Source organism: Sciurus vulgaris (assembly GCF_902686455.1).
Source record: "Sciurus vulgaris genome assembly, chromosome: 1".
In the NCBI taxonomy this organism is placed as follows: Eukaryota; Metazoa; Chordata; class Mammalia; order Rodentia; family Sciuridae; genus Sciurus; species Sciurus vulgaris.
Genome location: NC_136461.1, coordinates 138,420,624 through 138,437,893, shown reverse-complemented (window position 1 = coordinate 138,437,893; position 17,270 = coordinate 138,420,624). Strand labels below are relative to the sequence as shown.

At 35.6% G+C, this 17,270-nt stretch overlaps 1 pseudogene across 1 annotated transcript; it reads left to right on the top strand.

The window, feature by feature from the left end:
* Positions 1-14,341: 14,341 nt before the first annotated feature.
* LOC306654435 (protein BTG3-like) lies at positions 14,342-15,021 on the top strand (annotated as a pseudogene). Its single transcript has one exon. The product of its transcript is annotated as a protein BTG3-like (transcript).
* The last annotated feature ends 2,249 nt before the right edge of the window (positions 15,022-17,270 follow it).

The following is a 17,270-nucleotide window of genomic DNA, read 5'->3' as shown; positions in this document are numbered from 1 at the left end:
AAACAAACAAACAAAAAATCAGTGCTAGGCAGGAAATGAATTAAGTGAATTGAAAGGGAGATAGTAGCTCAGGGTAGGCCATGTTAATTCTCCAAGGCTTATTAGACAACCAAATGATTTCAACGAAAATTTAATTAAATATATCTTCAGAGCTCATGGAAAATTTCAATATGTAGCTGTAACATTCAGCATCTTTAACATATGGACAGAATTTAATGTCACAGCACTGAATAAGATAACCTGGAAAGATGAGGGGAAAAGAAAAAAATGAGGTCTGCACTTCAGGCACCTTGTGTTTCAGTAGTGACACAGCTGCCTTGAGCCTCTAGTCCAGTTTTTCTTGATTTCAGCACAAGGGTATCTGTTCTGATATTTCCTTTTCATACTGTTGCAGATTGAAGAGAAAATTTTGAAAGTACAGAAAGTACAATCACAATTATTTGAGGCAGGCTATATTTTTGCACAGTATATAGAAAATCTCATGCTCAAAAGCTATGACAATTACCACCTTCTTCAGTAAAGACACCTGCTTAATGCTGAACCATAGACTTTTTGAAATATTAAAAAGCACATTGCAATTTACTAAATTCTTTCATATCCACCTTTCCATTTGACCTTCATAATCACCCCATGAATTAAGCAGGATAAAATGATACCCTTTTAGTGATGAAGGTCTAATGCTTAGGGAAACTAAATCATTTGCTTAAGGCTTTACTATTATTAGCAAAGCCTGGACTCCAACCCACATTTTGTGGTACCAAATATTATACCCTTTATGAAGCCATATGTCCACTCAGCACACCAGTGTGTTTTATTATAAAGTTTGCAATTCCCATTCATTTTTGTAAAAGAAAAAGGTAAGTAATGCAAGCACTTAACTTTATCTTTTCTACTAGCCAAAATGTCTCAGGGTTGATAATGTTGAATCCCAAGACAACATAGATTACAGATAAGAGCCAATAAAAGGAGTTGGACAGGAACTGGGCAGCTTTCCAACACTTGCTCAGAAAGAACAACTCAGTGGGTATTATTATGCTGCTAAACATGAACTCTCAGAGCACAAAACACACCCATTTCATATGTAAATATGAAACTATATTCAAAAGTCAACCAAAGATAACCTGTGGATTTTTTAGCCACAATTATATATTTGTATTATTACAAATAACTGAGAGTTGACATTTAAAGAAAGACATGTAGGTTAAAAAAAAAAAAAAAAAAAAAACAATACAGAAAATCCAGATCTGTGTTCTGGGGAAATGGACAGGGAGTTTTAGCAGAAATCTTAGGTAAACTATGGTAAATATGAGGAGGTTTTCAGTATCTTGTACAACCAAGCTATTTAACCAGGGACTTCTCTGGGTCATTTTTCACCTGTCACACTTCCCAGGGAGGTACCTTTCTCTTACCCCTCCTCCTTCAAATTTCAGCTGATTCAATCACTAAAATATGCATTCATCTTCCTGCCTTGAGACAATGCCATGTCACATAGCAGGTTTAACTAAATTGCCAATAAGAGCATCTTAAATCACTCTGTGCCTTATAGCAGGAGCAAATTCATGACTGGCTGGCCCCTAGAGCAACAAGTGCCCTTTGCTGCTGTAGTTCTGAGCCCTCCAGTAGATCCCAGTCAGGAAAGGGCAAGTCAATGACAAGAAAGGAAAAGGCAGTTTAAGAGCGAACACCTGCCACCCTGTCACTACATACTTTGCCTGCAGCCTGGGAAGCAAAGTGATGTGTCAAGGGAAAGCTAGTCCTAATGTGACATGGACTTTGGTCAGCAGAGGACGGAGGCCTCATCTCCACCATTCCTGGCATTGACATGGAAGATAAGTTTAGCACATGTGCTTTCATACAAGTGGTGCCAGTCTCCAACAGAACAAGGAACAAATTCTTCTGGATTCTCACGGGATATGCCTAGGGAATTGTTCATTTGGGGAGTGAACACTATTCTATTGCATAGTCAGGGAGCATCCTACAATGAAGAAGAAAGGAGCAGTGACTCAGCATGAAAATAGAGAGTCCCTCAGCTTAGGAGTGAGGAACAGTGGGGTCCCTACTTGTCTTAGTTAGTTCAGACTGCTATACCAGAATTCCAGACTCCATGGTCTATTAGCAATAGAAATTCATCTCTTCAAATTCTGGATGCTGCAAAGCCTAAGGTCAAGGCACCAGCAGATTAGATTCTAGTGAGTCTGCTCCTGGTTCACAGATGGCTTCTTCTACCTATGTCCTTCAATAATGAAAAGGATCAGAGAACTCTGTGGTCTCTTTTCTAAGTGTATTCATGAGTGTCCCACTCTCCAACCAAGGTCTCCGCTTCCTAATGCCATCACATTGGAGATTAGAATTTCAACATCTGAAACTCTCTAGAGCTCATACTTCTCAGGTTTTGCATATTTCTGAATTCACAGAGAGGGGGAGATATTGAACTAGGTCCCTTCACCTTGGCCCTAAAATTCAGTCAGTGCTCTATATCCAAAGGTTGTGCACCAGAGGAATCAATCAACCATCAATCAAAAATTTTTTTTTTAAAAATCATGTCTGTGCTGAGCATATATGGACCTTTTCATATTGTCTTTAGTCCCTAAGAAATACATTATGGCAATCATTCACACAACATTTATGTTGCATTACAAGTCGTCTGGAGATAATGTAAAATACACAGAAGGATGTATGTAGTTAATAGGAAAATACTAACCCATTTTATATAAGAGACATGAGTATTAGTGAATTTTGAATCTGTGGGAGTCCTGGAACCAATTCATTATGGATATTGAGGGATGACTGTATTCTTGCTTCTCCCCTTTTTGTTTCTAAAACTTATTACTCAAGGGAGAGTTAAACTGGTTGAAGTTCGAACATTATGTTGCTTTGCCAATGCTTCACATCCTTTCTGATATTAGAACCCTCAGAACAAATAATACTATTTGTAAGGCACAACAAGGTATATGAATGAGGTTGAGCAAGGACCATCCCTTGGTCTGAGCACACATCAGTTGGAAGCTCTGACCTAGATTACAGAGCTCTGAGTCACAAGTGCTTGATTCATTTTTGACTGGTAAAGATATATGACTTTATAATGTTATAAGTATAATATTACATTTATAGTGTAGGTTTTTGAGTTCAACACTATCATCCAGAACTACCAAATCCAAATTTCAAAGGGCAAGGGAAACCTGGGAATTTTAATTTAAGCAAGCTCCTCATATCATCCTCAAGCACATTCATTTGCAAATCTTTGTGTTTCTGTGTCTCCATTCTTGTCCATTCTAGGTACTTCCCCAGCACTGTTATCTTCTCCCTCTTGTACCCACTTCCTGGATAGGGGTCTTCCTGTAGGGAGCCGCCCTTTATCAAGAAAGAATAACAGAGAATGGAAGAAAAAAACTCTGCATAATGAAATATAGGACGTGGATCCTAAGAGGCCATCGGTGTGTTTGGGCTGAACCAGGAAGAATCATTCTTCTTCATTCCTCCTTCTAGGAGCAAAACCTGAAGACCCTGAAGATCTGAAATCCCTTCCCAGCCTCATCCCAGCCCCATTAACCAAATGGTCAAAGTAGAAATAATGCAACTCTGGTGTAGGGAGGTGGGAAAGAGAAGGAAAAAAGGAATAAAAATACTTCTTCCCATCCAGCAGGTAGGTAGGAAGAAAAAGAAGGAGGACAGATGTCCACTGGAGGCCCAAAGAAAAAAGCAAAAAAATAGATCCTGTTCCTTCCTTTGGCCTTTGTGTTTGCTTTACCACCTAATAGTTGAACTTGCAAGGAAATGGACCACTTTCAAATGTTCCTGCCCTTTCAGATGTCACAGACATAACTAAGACTCCACTGGTTAGTTAGGTTATCAACTTCAAGCCTTTCCCAAACTCTCTAGCAATGAATATCCTTGTCTATAAAAGGAAAGAAATAGATTAAATGATACCCAAATATGTAAAATATAGTACATAAGTGCTATGAAAGAAGCAATAAGGGACCAGGATAAGTAATAAAAAAGACAAGTAACTATTTCCCTATTTCAGATGGGGGATGGGGTGGCAGGAAACGAGTTGATATTTTAACCGAGAGCAGAAGGAGGAAAACATCAGAATGAGGGATTACATATTCTAGGCAGAGAGACTATTTATGTGAAGTGAGGGGCAGGTGGGCCTTCAAGTTCCTGTAGCAGCTGTGTTGTGGGCATAAGCAAGGAGGAAATACAAGATGGTACCACAGACTCTCTGCAACATGGTGCCAGAAGAGCTGGGGCCAGGGCACCCCCTGCATGCAGTACTATACCAACAGCTGCAGCCTAGGCAGACTGCCACACAGGAACCCTCCCTCATGCCCAGCATCTGCTATTAACCATGACACCCATGGAATTAATCATGGTGCTCTGTGCTCTGGAAAGCCCAATGAATCCATTCTCAAAATCTAAGCCAGACGATGACTTTGAATGCACTGATGATGCCACACCTATCATGATATGAAAATTTCTCTATACATGATACATATAAGCAACATTCTGCCTGCAGCATCCAATTCTGTGACCAGACATTTGATGTGGTTTGGAAGCACCTTGGCTGCAATTGCTGTCATGTTTAAGCAAACACCACATAGAGCTGCAGGTGATGGCTGTCTTGCAATAACATCCCTACAAGAAAGAGGTCAAGCTAGTGATTCTTACCTGTATAGTATTGTCTTGACATTTAAGAGTTACCTGACTTTCTGTGTTTTTGGAATTTCTACTGAACACCAAGATCAGGAACACCTCTGATGTGATTTATACACTATTGAGTATATTGTGGTGCTGTTATTGCTATGAAACTGTACCCCTGTGAATGGTGACAGGAAGAAGCCCTGTTGCTTCTCATGTCAGCCCTCCCCCAGATGGAAAGACCACCCAGGAAAGACACCTTCGCTTTCCAGCTACATAAGCAATAGCTGTTGTATTTCACTTTTAAGATGGTGTTCTCTCTGAAGTTATTTGCTAATGATGTGCTGGAGTTTTGTTTTGTTTTTTAACAGAGATGGTATATTACATCACTTTATGAGTGATTTTAACATATGCTTTGGCTAGAATACTGTGATAATTTGGTGTAGAATTCTTGCTGAAGCCTCCCTTATGAGTCTTTAATATGCTACTATTCAGACATGGGATATTTTAAATGTTCTGTGACCCAGAATTGGGAAATGTACTTCCCCCTCCTCCTCTGTGTTTCTGCTATCTCTTTGGACTGTACTAACTGAAACCAAAGTTTAGCATTACTTTTTCCCAATACATCCTGTTGTGTAACACAAGCTCTTATGGGGGAAAGAATGTTAATTGTGTAATCATTTCTCTGGTCAGGTAAACAAAAGTTCTAAAATGATTAATGTAGAAATTCACTTACACCTCCTTTACATGACATAAAATCAGTGGTGATTTTGAATGCACTTACCAAGGATGTTCTGTGGTTTGGGTGAAAGCTATTGAGCTGCCCTGGGCAAGGAGAGTAATAAATAATACCTGTGTCTGCTGGTGTCTGGGATAGAATGCCTGGGTCACAGGGGCTAGGATTGATTCTGCTTGCCTTGCACTTTGTTGGATGCTTCTGTCTCTTGGTCCCTCCCTCCCCAGCCCATCTTTATTAGTATGTGGCTCAAGCCTGATTCAAAGAAGTCCCACTGATGTGTATTTGCTCAATATTATGAAATAGCATTTTCTTCTCTTTTCTTTGCAAGGTGCATGACAATGTTTTGTGCTTTCTTGAATATAGGATAAAAAGTAATTTTACAAAATGTAAAATAATCAATCTTTTGGAAACCTGAGGTGGGCTGCTTTCTTATTGAATGATATTATCTTAACTACTTGAATACCAAATAAATTTCATGTATACAATTGATTTCTAAAAATCTGAAAAGCTACTTCTTGTTCATTACTAAATTCATTGTAAATGAAGGCTTTTGCAATTAAAGATGTTCCCATCTAAAGAAAAACCCTGAGTGCAAACTGAAATGTGATTGGTGGGAGCAGAGCAGAGTGGCATGATTGGGTTGGTCTGCTCTGTTGCTAGAGTCTAACCCTTGCTTTTCTTCATGTCTTTCCTTCTTCCTTTTGTCATGCCCTATCTCATATCCCTAGCTTCCTCAATTAAAGTTGTTGCTGCCGTCATCATCATCATTGCTATCAGCATTAATAATGACAAAGAGTATTTAATAAAATAACAAGGCGTAGCAAGTCTCTAATACAGAAAAATGATACATATGTAAATATATGTAGTAAATCAGGGTAGCATGAGCCAGTGAATGGAATATGGACATATTTATTTTCTTAGCTCCAGGTTTAGGTTAAAATGTCCCCTGATATGTGTAACATTGAAGCTTAGCCTCTCTATTTTTCTCACTGGGTCCCATTTCTCCATTTTCTTTCCCTTACTTGTTCTCTTTTCTCTAGCTAAGTCTCACAGATCTTGTCCCATTAATTGCTGAAAGTACTCAGTAAGCCCCCCACCAAACATGAGTACAAATCTTACTGACTTCCAGCCTGTGCCCTGAAATGGTGCTTATGAAATCCCTTCACTCCAACTCTGTAGGCCGGCAGTAGAACTTCCAAAGTTAATTTAATTATAAGACGAAGAATTGAAAGCATCTAAAGCAATTTACCCAGGCTTTTCAAGTACACTTGAGTCATACATAATTTAAGTATTTCTGGTCTGAAGTTAAAACATATTTAAGACTTATAAAATCTTAAAAGTCAGGATTTTAAATGTGTGGCTTTGCTGAATATAGATCAAATTTATAGAGCTTGAGGCCTGCCCACCATCAATTTAATGGTTGACAGAACAACCGAAAATGTTTTATCAATATTTGTTTGCTCCAAAGGAAATGTGTGTCTACTCAATTAGCAGAAACAGAAAATGAAAGTGATGCTGCTAATGCACTTGTTGGAGCTATCCCCATGAGCTGGGTTTTGTTTAAATCAAATGGGGCAGCTGTAATCCATTTTGGTCCATTTTAAGATGCATGTGTTACGTTTAATCAAAACCATTTTGGTGGTATTTGAGGGAGAAAATAATGCTGAACATCAAAGAAAATGTTTCCTTTGCATCAGAAACATGACCCAAAAACTGTACAATGTAAGACCTTACAGATCTTATAAATTTATATTTCCAATTAGAAAATCAATAACAATAATGTCCAAGTAGTTAAGCAGCTCTTGGTTTTGAGAGTTGCCTTCTTTAATCCAATTAGAAGCACTTTATGACATGAAAGGGCTGCAGTGATTTATTTGGTTTGAAATTTTCTAAAATTGCCTCCTTCAATAAAACCATCTCACAGGTCTAACAAGCAAAATGTGTAAAAACCACAATCCAATAACAATGGTCAGGACTCAGTTACCTGTGCTGGTAACTTAATATTTGATTCTACTATAGAGTAGGTTAGTTTTTAAAATAATAATTAAAATATTGTATGTTCCACATACATGAGGTACCTTGAATAGATAAATTCACAGAGACAAAAAGTAGATGGTTGTTGTCAGGGGCTACAGGGATGGAGTCATTATGCTGTGGTGCAGTTTGGAATGATGAAATTTCTAGGGGCTGTTAGTGGTGATTGTTGCACAACAATGTGAATGTACAGAAAGCTATTGAACTGCTCATCCAAAATGGGTATACTGATACACTAATGTTTTATATTTTTACCAAATTAAGAAACAAAAATAAATGTGAGTTACCCTGCCCACAAAGCAATAATATGTAATTAGCATATTCCTTAAGGCAAAGATGGTACTTAGATTTCAAAAGTATGCATATTCCTCTCTTTCAGAAGAGCCTATTTTAGTAGTAAGGTTAACTTTCAGATATTTTTAAAACTATGGACACTTCAATGGTAAATCTTCTAGTTATTTTGACAGATAGTACAAAATGTGCTTCCCTATTGATTTACGTGACCTTTCTTCATGGTCTATTGTCTCACTTGAACAGATGCACTTTGAAACACAACACCAAACCATTCCATGCACAGAAATCTCCTTGCAGAAGGAAATAAGTATAAGGAGAAGCTCATGAAGAAAATGGAATAGCACTTATAAGTGCCTGAAATAATATTATGCTTTTGTTCACTTGTTTATTTTCTCTCTCCTTCACCCATCCATACACATAAAAATTTGACTTCTCTGGTCACTGAGATTTTGTCTACAGCATTCAGCTATACCCTCAGCATGGAGCATGGTTCCAGCACATATTAGATGATTACTAAATGTTTGCTGAATGAATGGATAAATGAAGAAGCTGGAGGAAAATTCGGGCAGTGTGAAGGTACCAAATTCTCTCAAAAGATCAGATATCTGATATTTGCTTTGGCACCACTATTAATTTAGTTGAGTAACCTCACGTTCTTCAAGTTCTTCCATAACTCTCTATCAATATCCTTGTTCATAAAAGAAGCCACAAGTTTCTTCCTGCTGGAATATTCTGTGATCTCCTCCTGTCTTCTCTATGGACCTAGAATTATAGTTTTAAAAGGCACCATGATTTCATTGAAGTGAATTCCCAGTATATTACAAGTGCTTTCTAAAAGGAACCTATAAAAAACAACAAATATTCATAGCAAAAATACTTATTAGATAAAGAAATTTCAACACATAGTATTAAAAGAGTAAGTAGTAAGTGATTTTTTCACATTCATTAACATACAACACGGCAATGACTTTACAGGTAGTGATACGATTATGTGTTCAATATTATAGTTTAAAACTTACATAAGGAAAAAAAATGCTTTAAACTCATAGAAAAAAGAATGAACACAACTGCTCTGTTATAGGAGACCATAACAGATCATTAGCGGTTTCCAACTGATCAAGTGGTAAAAGACAAACATAATTTTAAAATTAATAATAAATACAAATTTCTTCTATCTCTGAGTTTCTGTCTCTCTCTCAGATTCATAGGATTATAAAAGAAGTTCATAAAAGAGAGTGAATAGCATATATTAAAAGCAGAAATTATATTATATACTTGCTTATTGATTACAATATATTTCCATTAACACTTGTACACACACATGCACAAGAAATTAAATTTAATGGTGCTGAAGTTCTGTCTGTGGTATTCATTTACTACGTTCCAGAATCAAGTGCCTGTAATACTTAGTCCAAACTAAAATGTATATAACTTTTCTGTTTTCTTTATTACATGTTCTACCTCCATTAGAATGCAATCTTCCTAAATGCAGGAGTCTGGTTACTGTTAAGTATTTTGTATCCTCATATCCAAAAAAATGACTTACATATAGGAAAAATCCAAAACAATATTAGCAAATCATATCTAACAGTATTTTAAAGAATATATCACTAGAACTTCAGTTCCAGTAGTGGCAGACAACATAATCCAGAATAATTTTCCTTAGAAAAAATTGAAATTCTGCTCCAAAAAAATTGCAATTGGTTTGAAAAAAGTGAAGAATTACAGGGACCAAGTACAGAGGAGAAGAAAAACCAGAGAGGTGATCTGAAGGAGGTAGCTAAGAAACTGAATAGCCTCACAAAATCAGGAGGCTTAGTATTGGAGCTTAGGTTTACCCAGGGGATGGTCAACATCAAACTTTAGTTTGGAATCCAATTAGATCAAATGATAGGAAAATGGAGAACCAAAAGTTAGAGCAGCCCTCTCAACTTAGACCTCAATTACTTTCAAAATATTTCATGCTTGATATATATATGGCACTCAAGCTCATAAGAGACACAAGTATGATTGAAAATGAACAACTTAAGAGAAACAACACAAGGTGTCTATTATGAAAATTTCAGACATCCAATTTTTTGAAATTTGTTCTAATTAGTTCTTCATGCCGGCAGAATGCATTTTGACATATTGTACACAAATGAAGCACAACTTCTCATTCCTCTGGCTATACACCATGCAGGATCACACCACTCATGAAATCATACATGGACATAGGATAATAAAGCCTGACTAATTCCACCATTCTTCCCACCCCCACACCCCTTCCCCTCCGCTCACTCCCCTCTGCCCTATCCAGAGTTCTTCCATTCTTCCCTAACCCCTGCCTCCACATTATGGATCAGCATTTGCTTATCAGAGAAAACATTCAGCCTTTGTTTTTAGGAAATTGGCTTATTTCACTTAATATGATATTTGCCACCTCCACCCATTTGCCTGCAAATGTCATATGTCATTCTTCTTTATGACTGAGTAGTATTTCATTGTGTGTATATACCACATTTTCTTTATTCATTCATCAGATGAAGGGTACCGAGATTGGTTCCATAGCTTAGCTATTGAGAATTGAGCTGCTATAAACATTGATGTGGTGGCATCACTGTGGTGTGCTATTTTTAAGTCCTTTGGTATAAACTGAGGAGTGGGATAGCTGGGTGGAATGGTGGTTCCATTCCAAGTTTTCTGAGGAATCTTCTTTCCAGAGTGGTTGCACCAATTTACAGTCCCACCAGCAATGTATGGGTGTACCTATTTCCTCATATTCTCGCTAACACTTATTGTTGCTTGTATTCTTGATAATTGCCATTCAGACTGGAGTAAGATGGAATCGTAGAGTAGTTTTGACTTGCATTTCCCTAATTGCTAGAGATGTTGAAGATTTTTTCACATATTCGTTGATTAGTTGTATTTCTTCTTCTATGAAGGGTTTGTTTAGTTCCTTAGTTCATTTATTGATTGGGTTATTTGTTTTTGTGGTGTTAAGTTTTTAAGTTCTTTACTTATCCTGGAGATCAGGGCTCTATTTGAGGTACATGTGGTAAAGATTTTCTTCCATTCTGTAGGCTCTCTCTTCATGTTATTGATTGTTTCCTTTGCTGAGCAAAAGCTTTTTAGTTTGAATCCATCCCATTTATTGATTCTTGATTTTACTTCTTGTGTTTTAGGAGTCTTGTTAAAGAAGTTAAGTCCTAAGTTGACAAAATGAAGATTTGGGCCTACTTTTTCTTCTGTTCTAGTTCCTAAGTCTTTGATCCACATAAAGTTGAGTTTTGTGCGGTGTGAGAAATAAGGGTTTAATTTCATTTTGCTACATATGGATTTCCAGTTTTACCAGCACCATTTGTTGAAGAGGCTATCTTTTCTCCAACAAATGTTTTTGGCACCTTTATCTAGTATGAGATAACTATATTAATGTGGGTTTGTCTCTGTGTCTTCTATTCTGTACTATTAGTCTACATATTTGTTTTGTTGCCAACACCATGCCATTTTGTTACTATTGCTTTATAGTATAGTTTAAGGTCTGGAATTGTGATGCCTCTTGCTTTACTTTTCTTGCTAAGGATTGGTTTGGATATCTGGGACTCTTATCTTTCCAAATGAATTTTATGATAGCATTTTCTAGTTCTACGAAGAATGTCATTGGAATTTTAAATGGAATTGCATTAAATCTGTATAACACTTTTGGTAGTATGACCATTTTGACAATATTAATTCTGCCTATCCAAGAACATGGGAGATTTTTCAATCTTCTAAGGTTTTCTTTAATTTCTTTCTTTAGTGTTCTGTAGTTTTCATTGTAGAGGTCTTTCACCTCTTTTATTAGATTGATTCCCAAGTTGTTGTTGTTTTTTATTTTTTATTTTTTGAGGCTATTGTGAATGGGGTAGTGTCCCTAATTTCTCTTTCTGTGAATTCATCACTGATGTCTAGAAACACATTTGATATATGGGTGTTGATTTTATATCCTACTACTTTGCTCAATTCACTTATTAGTTCTAGAAGTTTTCTGATGGAATTTTTCAATCTTTTAAATATAGACTCATGTTGTTGGCAAATAGTGATAGTTTGAGTTCTTCTTTTCCTATTTGTAATTTCTTTTGTCAGACACCCAATTTTAAGTGGTGATTGTGAAAAAATTATAAATTTTGATAGACAGAAAAAAAATACAAAAATAATGAAATAAAAATTTAGGCAGATATAGAATATTAAGATAGCAACAGAAGGTTTATACTAAAAATAAACACAGCTGAAGAAAGAATTATTGAATGTGATTAAAGGCATTATTCAGAAGAATGTATGGAGAGACAAAATGATGTAAAATAAAGAAGGAAATGTAAGAAACATAGGGCATAGACTTAAAACATCTAACATGATTGTATTTTCAGAAGAAAAAGAGAGTAAAAGAATCAGAAGTGATGAAGTTAATAATTTTAAGACCAATATATCAAACAAAAGGCAATGTCAAGTCATAGATTCAAAACAAAATTTTAAAAAATCCTATTGACCTAAACTGGAATAATAATAATTTTGAAGAAAATCAATCTCAGACATATTATAATAAAATTATTGGCACCAAAGACCAAGGAAAAATATTTTAAAAGCAACCAGAAGTAGGATAGGTAAGACATAGTTAATTTTCAAGCAAGTAAAAGTGAAGTAACAGCCAACATTTCAATAAAATCAATGGAAGATAGAAGACAATGAAATAATATGTTTAAAGTGGTAAAAGAAAATAGCTACCAAGTTAGATAAAATAGATCAACGATGAGAGAAAAATGAAGACATTTTCAGAAAACCCCAAACTGGGACTTTTCTCCACCAAAATAATTTTTAAGAATAATTCTAAGATGCATTGCTATGACTTGAATGTCCCCGTAAAAGTTTTATGTTCAAACTTAATCCCTAATTTAACAGTATGAGAGATGGCACATTTAAGAAGTGATTATGTAATGAGGGCAGGGCCCTCATGGGTGAATTAAGGCCATTACCATGGGTGTGGGCTCCTGATTAAAGAATATGTCCAGCCCATCTTTTCTCTTTTTCACATGCTTCATTGCCCTTCTGCCATGTTATGATACAGAAAGAAGCCCTCACCAGATGCAGTTTCTTGATCTTGGATAATTAGCCACCAGAACCATGAGACAAATAAGCTTCCATTGTTAGCACTTTGCCTAGTCAGTGTGTTGTTATGTAACAGAAAACAAACTGTGACAGCTACTGTTCTGTCATAAGGAAAATGAGAAAAGATAAAAAACATTTAAGAAGAAATTAAGGAAAACTGAAGGAGTCAATGTATGGATAATTTTGAGTGAACATGGAGTATACCATGCAATAATAATAATGTCTTACAGGATTTTACATATAGAACTAAAACATATAATAATAACAAATGTTGAGAGGGGGATAAGTAGGGTTTGAGTATGCTAATAGATTACTGTGAGATTAATTATTAATAAATAATTAAGAGATTAATTTACTGATTTATATTAATATTTACAAAATGACAATGTAACTAAAATCTCTAAGTTATCACTAAGGTAATAGTAAAACAGCATATAACTACTAAGATAACAATAAGGAAAACAATTTTTTTAAATCAGCCAACCAAAAAAAATAAAATATTTGTTATATATAATGTTTACGCAAAATAAGATAGGATAAATATAAGTAAATAATAAAATAAAAGATGTGGGGGTTTGTCCTGCTATTATGTAATTATGTTTAATGTAAATGGAATAACGAATGTCATAAAACAAAAGAATGCTAGGCTTATCTTAAAATAATGCAACTATATGCTGCTTTAAGGCAGACCAATATGCAAGTGTACTTTAAAGTTGAAAATAAAAGGATGAAAATAATATATCATACAAATACTAAGCAAAAGAAAGCCCCAATAACTATATTAACATATGATAAAGTAGTCATTAAGAAGAAATATTGCTAGAAATAAAAAGAAGCATTTCATGTGGGGAGAGGTTAGATTTACCAGAAAGATATAACAATTATTATTATTTATGCTCTTAGTTACATAACCTAACAATATATAAAGTAGTTCGTGACAAGCATAGAGAAATATACAAATTAACAATAATAGGGAAGATTTTTTCAATCAATAGATTTTATTTTTTACAGTAGTTTTAGGTTTAAAGAAAAGCTGAGCAAAATACTACTACAAATAATTCCATATACTCCTTCACTCCCCATCCCTCCATATATTATGCATTATTAACATCTTAAAATCATATCATATAACTCATAAACCAATATGATGTATTGTTAATTTAAATGCATAGTTTATACTAGATTCCTTCTTTGTGTTGTACATTCTATGGATTTCCATAGTAGACATTTCACCAAAGTTCTTTTAGTAATTAATAAAGCAAGTATGTGAAATATACAGAATCTCAGGTACAACAAATCTCAGGTACAGAACCTGAGAGACAGACATGCAGGATGAGGTTCATTGTGGTCCCTGCAGCCCAGCACTAGCCCACTGATCCCAAATCCCGCACCCTCAGTACTGTCCTGTATGTGGTCAGGGTCACAGAATCTACAGCCCTGAAGCAACAATCCTGTAGCCAGGAAAAATGAAGAAGGTATTTGCTGTCATCTTTTTCACCAGCTTAATTTAAAAACATGTACGTTCAAAGAAGAGACAGTGGGATATTTGCTGAGAAACTGACTCAAATACCTCAAGAAAATATAAAATATCACTGGTATCCAGAAAAACCATCAAAAGGATAGGTCTACAGATGCATTTGTGTTAATAAGTTTCAAAGAGTCAATCTTTGTCATAAATGACTATGAGAATAGCAGTGACCTGGGCTTTCAAAGGAGCTTCCTCTTACAGTGGACCCACGTGAGGTTCAATGTTGGTACTGAGAGAAAAACAACGCATTCATCATTGTCAGCATTGAAAATGAAGATGAAGGCAAGGATGAGATCTCCAAGGTTATCGGGGTCCTTGACAAGATTACCTCTGATTATCATTTGTTATTCTCTACTTCAGAGGAAGACACAAGTAAGGAAGTAGAAGGAAAACCCAATTTGGTGACTACAGCTCCAAGTCCTGTGTACCAGATTTCAGAACTGATATTCTCACCTCTTTTATTGTGGTACTCATCGCTGGCAGAGGCAGGAATGTACCAAAGGAATGACCATTAGAGTCACTACCCTCCTCCTGTTCCATTCGATTATCCAAATCAAGGAAGGAAGAATGAACCATAGCTCTCAATATAGTGACGTGAGTACCTCCTCCTGGAATATACTGTGACCCCATTCACTGGATTAATCCTCACATGTTAGCACCTCACTAGCTTTTGATTATGTTGGTGCCATGTTGAGACCAAGGTAGAATATACTTTTACTACCCATTAAAGCTATAAAGTTCATACACATAATAGTGAAGTTAGTAGACAAAAAACACTAAACTTGTTTCAATAGAGAAGTTATTTAGAATAATCTTTCTTTGAAATTGTATTTGCACTTTAGATGTAGTGACATAGCTTTAAAAACTTTATTTTAAAATTAGGCAAGTGCCTGAGTTTTTAATACCACACTTTAATGTACAACAACTCTGTTGGATATGAAAACACTATAGCAGTTAATAATTTGTTCTAGTACCTTTGCACATTTGCTTTGTGGAAAGTATGCAAATTATCTGTATACAAGGAAATTTTTGTGTCATTACTGCTTCAAAGTATTGCATGAAATCATGTAGTTTCATATGAAAAGTAGTTTGAGGCATGAAAAATTATTAACACAGACAAAGAAGAATTGAAGAACATTAAAATTGTGTCTAAATTGCCATATGAAAAATGCTACACCCAACAACTAAAGAAACATATATTTTTAGATGTACAGGAAACAATTACAAAATTTGACCACACAACAGTTCATAAAACAAGTCTTAACTTTCTCAGAATTTTTATGTAGAGCACAAATTTTAGTCAGCTTTTTTTGCTGCTGTGACTAAAAGAACTGACAAGAACAACTTTAGAGGAGGAAATGTTTATTTGGAGGCCCACGATTTCAGAGGTCTCAGTCCATACAAGGCTGGCTCCATTCCTAGAGGCCCAAGGTGCATCAGGACCTCATGGTGGAAGAGTGTGGCAAAGGGAAGCAGCTCACATGATGATCAGGAAGCAAAAAGAGAGATCTTCACTTGCTAAATACAAATACATATCCCAAAGCCATGCCCTCCAGCCACACCCCACCTGCCTTCAATTACCACTCAATTAATCCTACCAGATGATTGCAACCATAGAAATGAAATGATGTACCCCATGTGTGTACAATGAATCAAAATGCAGTCTGTAAAAGTTTTTAAAAAATACACCAAAAAAATTTATGGTAAAAAAAGTTACCATTTTGCTGTGTACACTGGAACCAAAAGATTTTTAAAAAACAGCAAGCACACTAGACTGTATTGCCCCTACTGTTTCCATCCTCTGTTTATTTCTGTCTGAGAGCTGAAACCAGAAGAGAGAAGTTCACCTCATTCAACCTCAGCTGCAGATGTTCCCTGGGTAACAAAATTTTCACCCCACTGTTCAACTCCATGAAGGATTATGAAAGTATGACAAGTGTTGATTTGGGAAGATAAAAATAAATTTTGGTGAACTTGCAAATATGGGAACCACAAATAATGAGGATCAATTATATTAGAAAAGAAGATTTTTAAATGAATGATTAAAGTATTCATCTCTAGAAGTTAGAGAAAATGATCAAAGCAAACCCAAAGAAAATACAGAAAAGGTAATAATGAGAGAACTATTATGCAGTAGAAGTTAATAGTTGTTAACCGGTTCCTTGAAAGACTAAAATGATGACAACCCCTTATGAGACTGATTAAAGGAGAGAGATTCAAATAAATAATAAAGAAGAAGATGAAACATCACTACAGATCCTATAGGCATTTTTAAAATACCATCAGACTATAATATGAACATCTTTTTTTTATTATGTAAACAAATGGGATACATGTTGTTTCTCTATTTGTACATGGAGTCAAGGCATACCATTTGTGTAATCATAAATTTACATAGGGTAATGTTGTTTGATTCATTCTGTTATTTTTCCCTTCCCCCCACCCCTCCCACCCCTATTTTCCCTCTATACAGTCCTTCCTTCCTCCATTCTTACCACCCTCCTTATCCCTAATATAAACATCTTTATGTCAACAAATGCATCCTCTTATATTAAACAAATGAATCTACACCCATAAGATAAAGAAAAATCCAAAACTGATGCCAAGTGAAATAAAAACTTGGAAAGAATCTTAGGAAACTAAATCTGAAAATTAAACTTTCCTATAGGAATTCCTGTAATGAATAAGAAGATCCTAACAAATCGGTCCTCCCTCAAATAGCAACTCCAAACTCAGGATAAAATACAAAATGGCTAACAGAATTCTCTTGATGGGGAACAAAAGCTGACAGATTTTGGAAGGAACTGGAGACCTGGAGAAAACATCAGCATGAGGCAAATTTCACATTTTTATGGCTTTTCCTTCTAAACAGTTACAGTCACAGGGGCAGTGATGGACAATGAAACTTCCAGTAGA